Below are 12,426 nucleotides of genomic sequence, written 5' to 3' on the forward strand. Positions count from 1 at the left end.
CAATTTTACCAAGGTGGTATGTGAATGAGTGCTATCTGGCCTCCATTGTCTAGCAATAGCCTAACCATCAAAAACAAAGAGATGCCCTGGTCACATGGCAGAGAGAAGGTTTCTGTAAGAGTTTTAATAAGGCATGTTCTGGTTTTACAGGCAGAAACATCTATGTCAATGAAGGAAAAAGATCCTGCCTAAGAAAATCTGCTCTTAAGCCACATGTAGGCAGAGACTTGAGTTGGCCTTAAACTCTCTACCTGAGGAACCGTACTAAGGCTCTGCTATTGCACCTTGACAGAAGGATAAGAGAAATCTGCCACTGCGAACACAAAATGTCAATAAAGGGGAAGTGGATGTGCTGTACTTATATTTCCAGAAGGCATTTGATAAGGTGCCACATCAAAGGTGATTGCAGAAAATAAAAGCTCATGGTGTAGTGGGTATCATGTTAGTATGGATAGAAGATTGGCTAGCTAGCAGCAAACAGAGGGTAGCCATAAATATGTCTTTTTTTTATCCATTCATGGGATGTGGGCATCATTGACTATCCCTAACTGCCCTTCAGAGGGCAATTAAGAGTCACCCACATTACTGTGGGTCTGGAATCACATGTAGGCCAGACCAGGTAAGGACAACAGATTTCCTTCTCTAAAGGACATTAGTGAACCAGATGGGTTCTTACAACAATTGTTTTATGGCCATCAGACAAGTCCAGATATTTATTGTACTCAAGTTTCACCATCTGCTGTGGTAGGATTCAAACCCAGGTTCCCTAGAAAATTACCCTGGGTCTTTGGCATACTAGTCAGTGACAATACCACTATGCTACTACCTCCCCCAGTGGTGGGATGTAATGAGTGATGTGCCACAGGGATCAGTGCTGGGGCCTCAATGTTTTACAATTTATATAAATGACTTGGATGAAGGGACCAAAGGAATGGTTGCTAAATTTGCTGATGACACAAAGATAGATGGGAAAGTAAGTTGTGAGGAGGGCATAAGGAGGCTACAAAAGTGACATAGATAGATTAAGTGAGTGGGCAAAGATCTGGCAAATGAAACATAATGTGGGTAAGTGCAAAACTGTCCATTTTGGCAGGAAGAGTAAAAAAGCATATTATCTAAATGGGGAGAGATTGCAGAGCTCTGAGATTCAGAAGGATTTGGGTGTCCTAGTGCGTGAATCCCAAAATGATAGTGTGCACGTACAGCAAGTAATTAGGAAAGCTAATAGAATGTTCTAACTTATTGTGAGGGGAATTGAATACAAAAGAAGGGAGGTCATGCTTCAGTTATACAGGGCATTGGTGAGATCACACCTGGAATACTGTGAACAGTATTGGTCTCCTTATTTAAGGAAGGATGTAAATGCGCTGGAAGCAGTTCAGAGAAGGTTTACTGGACTAATATGAGGAATGGGCAGGTTGTGTTATATGGAAAGTTGGATAGGTTAAGCTTGTATCCACTGGAGTTTAGAAGATTAAGAGGTGGCTTGTTCAAAGCCTTTAAGATCCTGAGGGGTCTTGACAGGGTGGATGTGAAGAGGATGATTCTTCTTGTGGGAGAATCTAGAACTAGGGGTTATAGTTTAAAAATAAGGGGTTGCTCATTTAAGACAGAGATGAGGAGAAACTTTTGCTTTCAGGGGGTCGTGAATCTTTGGAACTGTTCCTCAAAAGGCAGTGGAAGTCTTTGAATATTTTTAAGACAGAGCCAGGCAGATTCTTGATTAACAAGGAGGTGAAAGGTTATCGGGGGTAGGTGGGAAGTTACAATCAGATCAGCCATGATCTTTTTGAATGGTGAACAGGCTTGAGTGGCTGAGTGGCCTACTCCTGCTCCATGCCCATGTTCATACGAGCCAACTAATCTGTCCTAAACTGCCAGAGCTTTACTTCAGTGGACCAAAAAGACCACAGGCCTACATTGCTTCAAGTCTTCACCCCAGGGAAAAGCCAGTATAACAAAGAGCACATGAAATCATAAAATGTAAACGCATACGACGTATAGAATTGCAATCTCTTCCTGAGTGTGTGTGCATCTGTATCTGTGTGAGTGTAAACGGGGCTGTGGTTGCATATATTCAGTTGTTGTACAATAAACATTTATCTTTCTTTTAAAATTTACAAGAACTTGTCACTTGCCTGTTCCTGACAATTGAAGCACTTAGAGGAGTTAAAATGCCTTTTTTTTTTAAACACACTATCTTCGATCAATAGGTAGGTGGAAAAGGAAGGGGAGCTATGCTGATCACTGTTGTAGGAGGGTCTGGTATATACTGGGTTAATGTTGGACTGAGTACAGTAAAGTCCACACAGTGATTTAAGAAGGCAGATGACCTAGACCTAGGGTCAGTGTGGTATTTACTGGCCAGAGATGTGTTAAGACCCAAGATGGAGATAGCTCCATGCCTGTACCCTTTACAGTATGTATGTGTATAGTTACAAGTAGTTAATAAAGACTTGCTGTTAACATACATAAGTTTACAATGACTTCTCTAACAGACACGTTCTGTAATATCCACAGTTCTCTAGGGTGGAGAGCTCCAGAGATTCACAATCTGCTGAGTGAAGCAATTCCTCCTCATCTCAGTCCTAAATGACCAACCCCTTTTCCTGAAACTATGACCCCGAGTTCTAGGCTCTCCAGCCAGGGGAACCAGCCTGTCAGCATCTACCCTGTCAAGTCCTCAGAATTTTATATATTTCAATAAAATCACCTCTTGCTCTTCTAAACACCAGAGAATTGACTTAATCTCTCCTCATTATACAACCCTCTCATCCCATGGATTGGTCTAGTGATCCTTCATTGCACTCCCCCTATGGCAAGTACATCCTTCCTTAGGTAAGGAGACTTAAACTGTGCACAGTATTCCAAGTGTGGTCTCACTAAGACCCTATATCCACAGCACCTTCCTATGCAATTGCAGAAGGTGTAACACCTGCCCCTTTACCTCCACCGTCCCCACCGACCAAGACCCCAAACACTCCTTTCAGGTGAAGCACGGCTTCACTTGCAACTCCTTCAATTTGGTCTACTGTATTCACTGCTCCTAATGCAGTATTCTCTACGTTGGGGAGACTAAATGCAGACTGGGTGATTGTTTTGTGGAACACTTTCGCTCAGTCTGCAAGCATGACCCAGACCTTCCTGTCGCTTTCCATTCCAACACACCACCCTGCTCTCATGTCCACATGTCCGTCCTTGGCCTGCTGCAATGTTCCAGTGAAGCCCAACGCAAACTGGAGGAACAGCACCTCATCTTCCGACTAGGCACTTTACAGCCTTCCGGACTTAACATTGAGTTCAACAACTTCAGACCATGAACTCTCTCCTCCATCTTTACGCTTTGTTTAATCCAATTTTTAAAAAAAATTGAATTAAATTAATTAATTTATTCTTTTTTCCTATCCCACCCCGCCATGCCCACCCCAGTAACACTCCCTTTGTCTTGTGTCCATGACATCCTTGTCCAATCTCCCCTGAGCTCCTACCTATCCCTGACCTTCTATCTTGCTCCACCTGCTCCACTCACTCTCTTCAGCAGCATAAAACCCATCACATTTCTATTTCTCTTTAGCTCCGAAGAAGAGTCATATGGACTTGAAACGTTAACTCTGTTTCTCTCTCCACAGATGCTGCCAGACCTGCTGAGTGTTTCCAGCAGTTTTTGTTTTTATTTCAGATTTCCAGCATCCTCAGTATTTTGCTTTCACCTGTATCATTGCCGTCTTATACTCCAATTCCTTTGTAATAAAGGCTAACATACTAAGCACTGTTCCTTATGCTACTTGTGGGGAGATGGTGGTATAGTGGTAATGTCACTGGACTAACAATGCAGAGGTCTAAGCTAATGCTCTTTAACATGGGTTCAAATCTGACTCTAGTAGAATTCAAATTCAAGTAATAAAACCTGGAATTTAAACCTAGTCTCAGTAATGGTGACTCATTGAAACTATAATTGATTGTTATAAAAGCCCATCTGGATCACTAATGCCCTTTAGGCCTTACCTGGTCTGACCTACACAGGACTCCCAATTCACAGTAATGTGGCTGGCTCTTAACAGCCCACTGACATGGCCTTGTGAGCCACTCAATTCAGGGGCAATTAGGGATGGGCAACAAATGTTGTCCTTGTCAGTGATGCCATGAAAGATTAAAAAAAATGTCCCAGTTACACCCTGCCATGCTGAAAATTACACATTTATTCCTACTCTTCTGTTTTGCGTCCATTAATCAATCCTCAGTCCGTGCTCACACTTTTCTCCAATCTCATGAGCCCTAATTTTGTGTAATAATCTCGTGTTGCACCCTATCGAATGCTTTTCGAAAACCCCAATCCCCAACCTCCCCCTCCCCAATGTGTAGTTAGAGAGTTAGTGAGGCGGAGAGATTTAGAGCAGGAACGCTACTACCCTGTTAGTTTCATACCACAGTAACTGAAAGAAAAATTATTCTTGGGATGTGGGCATCACTGGTAAGGCTGGCATTTATTGCCCAACTCTAGTTTCCCCCTTGAGGAGTTGATGGTGGGTCTTCTTGAGGAGTTGATGGTGGGTCTTCTTGAACCATTGCAGCCTGTGTGGTGAATTTTGCCAGTGAGTGGTGGTGTAGTTTAATGGATCGCTGACTTGCGCTTTCCCTGAGTTGTATCCAAGCTAAAAAAGGCTGCTAGATTAGAAAACACTCGACGTAGTAATTATGCTGAAAGGGCCGCAAGGCTGGCCGCAATTTAAATGGAGTGCAAATGATGTCAGCCAGACGGTCTCTGTGCATTCCTCTGATATGAGGGAGGCTTGTTTACAGCTTATTTTCAGTGGTTCAAAGCTTTCAGTTACACGACAAGTTCACCCAGAGCAGCTCACACACACCGAAAGATAAAAAACATATCATGGTTAAAAATTAGCTCGAAATACAACGAAATAAAACACTCGTGCATATTGAGCCAGATGTGCAGGGGCAAAGGAAAAAAAAATAAACTCATTAAAGGATCACCCTGTGCAATGACTGTTTTGCCAAAGGTGGACAGTCACCAGCTCTCGCAACGTTAAAAAACCTGCAAGTGTGTGAAATTTGAACAGGAAATGCAGGGATTACACAGCAGGGTCTTTCAAGACGTGTGAGGCATCAGCTGTGTTGCATTTCCTGCAATGGTCGCTACATTTCAGAAATGTTTCATTAACTGGAAAGTGTTGTAGGGCATCTTGAAGGCAGCGATATACAATGAAAGTCCCTCCTCTAGGCCTAAATGCAGCAGTAGCCCCACCATCGCTGCACGTGGTGATGTAGTACACAACTGGAAATGCTCAGAAAATCCGGGAGGGGGAGAGTTACCTGGACACTTTGTATCAGGAGGCGGTCACACCCGGTAGATTAAGTACCTTAAGTCCGGTCAGTGGTCAGGGTCAGCAGGGTGTGACTGCAAGTGAGGTAGGTAGAGGGATCCTGTGTTCAGGAACAGAGGAGCCTCAGCTCTTGACCTTGTCCAACAGGTACGAGGTACTTGCTCCCTGTGTGGATGAGGAACAGGGCTGTAGGGAGGATGAGCCAGCTGACCACGGCACTGTGGCACAGGAGGCCATTCAAGAGGGGGGAGCAAAAAGACAAGTGGTAGTTGTAGGGGATTCTATAATTAGGGGAATTGATAGCTTCCTTTGTAAGCAGGATCGAGAGTCCTGCATGGTATGTTGCCTGCCCGGTGCCAGGGTGAGGGACATCTCTGACCGGCTTGAAAGGATATTGGAGAGGGAGGGGGAGGATCCAGTTGTTGTGGTCCACATCAGGACAAATAACATAGGTAAGACTAGGAAAGAGGACCTGTTTAGGGGTTATCAGGAACTAAGAACTAAATTAAAGAACAGGTCCTCAAGGGTTATAATCTCCGGATTACTACCCGAGTTGTATCTGAATGCACGCAGTATACGAAATAAGGTAAATGGGCTTGTGGCGCAGATGGAAATTGGCAGGTATGCTGTGGTGGGCATCACGGAGACATGGCTGCAAGGGGATCAGGACTGGGAGCTAAATATCCAAGGATATACATCCTATTGAAAAGATAGGCAGGTTGGCAGAGGGGCTGGGGTTGCTTTGTTAGTAAGAAATGAAATTAAATCGATAGCAAGAAATGATGTAGGGTCAGATGATGTAGAATCTGTGTGGGTAGAGTTGAGGAACCGCAAAGGTGAAAAAGTTATGTACAGGCCTCCGAACAGTAGTCAGGATGTGGGGCACAAGATACACCAGGAGATAGAAAAGATGTGTAAGAAAGGCAAGGTTACAATGATCATGGGGGATTTCAATATGCAGGTAGACTGGGAAAATCAGGTTGGTAGTGGATCCTAAGAAAAGGAATTTGTGGAATGTCAATGAGATAGCTTTTTGGAGCAGCTTGTGGTGGAGCCCACTAGGGAACAAGCAATTCTAGATTTAGTGATGTGTAGCGAGGCAGATTTGATAAAGGAGCTTAAGGTGAAGGAGCTTAGGAGGAAGTGACCGTAATATGATAGAATTTACCCTGCAATTTGAGAGGAAAAAGCTGGAATCAGATGTAACGGTTTTATAGTTGAATAAAGGCAACTACAGATGCATGAGGGAGGAGCTGGCCAGAATTGACTTGGAGATGAGCCTAGCAGGAAAGTCAGTGGAACAGCAATGGCAGGAGTTTCTGGGAGTAATTTGGGAGACACAGCAAAAAATTCATCCCTAGGAAGAAGAAGCATACTAAAGGGAGGACGAGGCAACCATGGCTGACAAGGGAAGTCAGGGACAGCATAAAAGCTAAAGAGAAAGCATACAATGCGGCGAAGAGTAGTGGGAAACTAAGGGATTGGGAAGCCTACAAAGACCAACAGAGGACAACTAAAAAAGAAATGAGAGAAAAGATTAAATATGAGGGTAAACTAGCCAGTAATATAAAAGAAGATTGCAAGAGATTTTTTAGACATATAAAGGGTAAGAGAGAGGCAAAAGTGGACATTTGGCCGCTGGAAAATGACGCTGGAGAAGTAGTAGTGGGGAACAAAGAAATGGAGGAGGAACTGAATAGGTACTTTGCTTCAGTCTTCACGGTGGAAGACACCAGTAACATCCCCAAAGTTCAAGAGAGTCGGGGGGGCAGAGGTGAGTATGGTGGCCATTACCAAGGAGAAGTTGCTAGGAAAACTGAAAGGTCTGAAGGTGGATAAATCACCTGGACCAGATGGATTACACCCCAGAGTTCTGAATGAGATAGCTGAAGAGATAGTGGAGGCGTTAGTGGTGATCTTTCAGGAATCACTTGAGTCAGGGAGGGTCCCAGAGGACTGGAAAATCGCTAATGTAACCCTCCTGTTTAAGAAGAGAGTGAGGCAAAAGACAGGAAATTACAGGCCGATTAACCTGACGTCGGTCTTTGATAAGATTTTATAGTCCATTATTAAGGATGAGATTTCAGAATACTTGGAAGTGCATGGTAAAATAGGGCAAAGTCAGCATGGTTTCATCAAGGGGAGGTCATGCCTGACAAATCTGTTAGAATTCTTTGAGGAGGTAACGAGTAGGTTAGACAAAGGAGAGCCAATGGATGTTATCTACTTGGACTTCCAGAAGGCCTTTGACAAGGTGCCGCACAGGAGGCTGCTCAGTAAGATAAGAGCCCTTGGTGTTAGAGGCAAGGTACTAGCATGGATAGAAGATTGGGTGTCTGGCAGGAGGCAGAGAGTGGGGATAAGGGAGGTTCACGAGAATGATCCCAGGAATGAAAGGCTTAACATATGAGGGACGTTTGAGGACTCTGGGTCTATACTCGATGGAGTTTAGAAGGATGAGGGGGGGGGGAATCTGATTGAAACTTGCAGAATACTGAAAGGCCTGGATAGAGTGGACATGGGGAAGATGTTTCCATTAGTAGGAGAGACTAGGACCTGAACGCACAGCCTCAGAGTAAAGGGAAGACCTTTTAGAACAGAGATGAGAAGAAACTTCTTTAGCCAGAGAGTGGTGAATCTATGGAATTCATTGCCACAGAAGGCTGTGGAGGCCAGGTCATTGAGTGTATTTAAGACTGAGATAGATAGGTTCTTGATTGGTAAGGGGATCAAAGGTTATGGGGAGAAGGCGGGAGAATGGGGTTGAGAAACTTATCAGCCATGATTGAATGGCGGGGCAGACTCGATGGGCCGAATGGCCTAATTTCTGCTCCTATGTCTTATGGTCTTATGGTCTTATCGTCTTATGGTCAGACCTGGCAGCATCTACGCAAAAGGAAAAAGAATGAACGTTTAAGGTAGATACATAGAAACATGTAGATTAGGAGCAGGAGTAGGTCATTTAGCCCCTCGAGCCTTTGATACGATCATGGCTGATCTGATTGTGGCGTCTCTTTTCCTGTGTACTCTTTGACCCCTTTGTTAGTCAAGGATCTATCTAACTCACTCTTAAAAATATTCAATGATCCTGTCTCCGTCTCTATGACCTTTCACTGTTGACCTGAAACATTAACTCTGGCCCAGGTTCTCTGTTGCGGTGAAATCCCAGAAATGACTGGAAATCCGAAGTCCCCCCCAACACGGCATGTTCTATTTTCACAGGGGGGTGGAAGTGGAGTTGGGCCGGGGTTCTCACATGTGTGGAGCTGGCCATTTAAATAACCAGCTAAATCCACTGAAGTGGGATTCTGTCAGGCCAGGAGTGTGAAACCCGGAGTGTGCAGTTTGGGCCAGGGAAAAGGAGGTCTGAGCTTTGTGGGTTAGTTTGGATAGCCAGCCCTTTGGAGTGGTAGAATGACCCTTTGGTTATGGTCCTGGGACACCTTTGAGATAGGTAAGGCACCCTTTAGGTGAGTTAAAACACACTTTGGTATTTTTAAAAGTAAACATGATTGTGCATAAAAAGTGGAATTATCAAGCTGGCAAGGAACTGTCAAGCTGTCAAGGAACTGTCGAAGAACTTCAAGCTGTCAAGGAGCTGTTGAAGAACTATCAAGCTGTCAAGGAACTGTCAAAGGATAATAGGTAAATTGGCATGGAGGGGATAAGGGCAAAGGGTGGTGAGTGGGGGCATGGGCTGACATGGTGATATGGGGGGAATAAGGGTATGAGGGGCAATGAGGGCTGGTTAGAGGAGCATGGGTTGTAATAGGGGGTATGGGGGCCATGGGGGGTGTCAGAGGGGCATGGGTTGGCATCTGCTGTATGAGGGAACATGGGGGTTTGGTGGGGGTCATGAGTTGGCATAGGTTTCCATAATTGGGGCATGGGGAGCTTGTAGGGTCAGGGGAGGGGGCTGGGTGGCGTGAGGGCTGTTTTTTTGTTTTAAAAAAAAAAATTTGATTCAACACAATGCTGGAGTGCAGGAGCGGGCCTCCCGCCCAGTCCACCTCTGCACCCGGCAGCCTCCATCCTCGTTCTGGGGGCGGCAGGCCTGACTTCCAATCCAGCCTACCCCCACCACGCCCCCCCCCCCCCCCCCCCCCCACCGACCCTCACCCCGAAGTGAAAATCTGAACTGCGAGTGGCCATTTTTAAAAGTTGGGTTCACAGAGCTGGGAATTCTCCCCGTCTCTTGCGCACCCGACCCACGAGCGAAAACCTGGGCCTCGATTTCTCTCTCCACCGATGCTGCCAGGCCTACTGAGTATTCCAAGAGCTTTCTGTTCTTATTTCTATTTCAAATATCCGCAGCACCGTGCTACACGACTGGCACGATATTTAAAAGACGATATATCTTACTGATGTCGAATGATACAGGCCCGACAGTTATAATATTAGGAAGCTTGCTGACAACACAAGTAGCTTGTTCATCGCTGAACCAAACCTTTTATACACCTGGTAATTTTCCGATGTCTTGATCTCCTCTCGTCATTCCCTTGCTGCACTAAGCCTTCTTTGTTTATTTGAAAAACCACTCGAAACCATCTTATATTGGCTCATGGTCATGCCATGCCTATTTATATATATCCCATTTTTGTCAAAGTACATTCTGGTAGGTCTACAAAAGCAGGCTGAAAATGACAGCTTATAGTACATCACGCAAACAAAATGGACCAAATTTTAACTTGTATGAGTGAGAGGGTCTTCAGTGAGTTAAAATATCCTGCGATGTGTCTGCAGGAATTGGAATGTTTTTTTATTCGTTCATGGGATGTGGACTTTGCTGGCTAGACCAGCATTTATTGCCCATCCCTAGTTGCCCTTGAGAAGGTGGTGGTGAGCCGTCTTCTTGAACCGCTGCAGTCCATGTGGTGTAGGTACACCCACAGTGCTGTTGGGGGGGTGGAATTCCAGGATTTTAACCCAGTGACAGTGAAGGAACGGCGATATATTTCCGAGTCAGCATGGTGAGGGGGTTGGGGTGTGGGGGGGCGGGGGGGGGGGGTGATCTTCCAGGTGATGGTGTTCATCTGATTTGCTTGTCAGGAAGAGTAGATTGTCCTGGCGTACTCTGGGTATTGCAGATGTACACAGGGAGGGTTAAAATTGTAATCTCTCTCCCACATACATGAATACATGCACAATGAGAACATGCCAATGTGAGTTGTAGATGTCAACTCATGAATTTTCCAACTCATGCCCTTGAATGCAAAAAAAAAGGTGCAGGCTTATCTGTGGACGGTTCGCAAACAACTCTAGCATGTCAGGTGCTTGCTTAGTGATTTCCTTTCATAATTGCCTATCCTTTGTGCTTTTGTTTATCATTGATGCGGTTCCCAACGCTACATATTCACTTGAATGAAGTGGGAAAACAGGAGGTGAAAACTGTGTGAAGAAGATTTTTTTGAACATTTTGCTTTTGCTAATTTGACAAAAATTAAAGCACTCACTTATTCAGTTTCCCTCCGGCACCACCTTTATCCGTCTCTGAATCACTCACACTGAATGGTACCTTAACAGATTAATAATTATTTGAGCTCAGCACAAATTTTTTGGCCTTCTGAGATGTGACGCTTTGAATGTAGTGATGATATTGAGCCTGTTGCCACTGGAGCACAGAAGGTCGAAAGAGGATTCAATGAAGGTTTTACCAAACGACCAAAAGAAGCTCAACGCCATCCAGGACAAAGCAGCCCGCTTGATTGGCACCACCTCCTTAAACATTCCCACTCTCCACAGTGGCAGCAGCGTGTACCATCTACAAGACGCACTGCATCAACTCATCAAGCCTCCTTCAACAGCACCTTCCAAACCTGTGATCTCTACCAACTAGAAGGACAAGGGCAGCAGACACATGGGAACACAACTGCCTGCACGTCACAAGTTCCACAAGACACACACCATCCTGATTTTCAACAATATCTCCGTCCCTTCAGTGTCACCGTGTCAAAATCCTGGAACTCCCTCCCTGACAGCACTGTGGGTGCACCTACAACACATGGACTGCACAGTTCAAAAAGGCAGCTCGCCACCACCTTCTCAAGGGTAATTAGGGATGGGCAAGAAATGCTGGCCTAGCCAGCGATGCCCACGCCCCATGAACAAGGGAGGGAGTTCCAGGATTTTGACCCAGCCACAGTGAAGGAACGGCAATATATTTCTAAGTCAGGATGGTGAGCGGTTTGGAGGGGAACTTGCAGGTGGTGCTGTTCCCATGCACCGGCTGCCTTTATCCTTCTAGGTTGTAGATGTCCTATGCTTGGGAATGAATAAAAAAAAAACGGACTTTGTTCAGGGAAGGTTGTTTCCTCTGGATGGGAAGTCAGTGATGATAGATCATCAAGTTAAATATAGTTCAATGATTATAATAAAGTGGGCAAGCAACCCAGGAGATTTTGAGCTTAGACAGTAGATACCACAGATTTGTTTGAGGGCGGTGGGTGGGTGTGTGGTGAGGGTAATCAAAGCTAAACCCATTCCTATCAGTAAGCAAACCAGACACGTGGGGGAGAGCTGTTATTAGCTGTATTACTGAAATCAGCAAGATTTCTAGAAATATACTTTTTTTAAAACCGTCCAACTCTATCAATTTGTTTCAGAAACAAATAAGCCAGTATTGCAAAATATGAAAACAGGGAGTGTAATTTGACTGTGGATTGCTGCAAAACAGATTTTCAGTTAAAATGTGAAACACACTGGAAATTCGGAGAAATTATTACACAACTGCGCACAGAGTTCCAGGCAGATCCGGAGATAGAAACAAGAAAACCCAGTGTGAGGACAGAGCGATAGATTCAGGGAGATTCGGGGTGGGAGTTCCAGGGGGAGGCGGGGTGGGAGTTCCAGGGGGAGTTGGGGCGGGAGTTCCAGGGAGAGTCGGGGCGGGAGTTCCAGGGAGAGTCGGGGCGGGAGTTCCGGGGGGAGTCGGGGCGGGAGTTCCGGGGGGAGTCGGGGCGGGAGTTCCAGGGAGAGTCGGGGCGGGAGTTCCAGGGGGACTCGGGGCGGGAGTTCCGGGGGGAGTCGGGGCGGGAGTTCCGGGGGGAGTCGGGGTGGGAGTTCCGGGGGGAGTCGGGGTGGGAGTTCC

The sequence above is a fragment of the Cetorhinus maximus genome, chromosome 2 (assembly GCF_964194155.1).
Source record: "Cetorhinus maximus chromosome 2, sCetMax3.hap1.1, whole genome shotgun sequence".
Taxonomy (NCBI): Eukaryota; Metazoa; Chordata; class Chondrichthyes; order Lamniformes; family Cetorhinidae; genus Cetorhinus; species Cetorhinus maximus.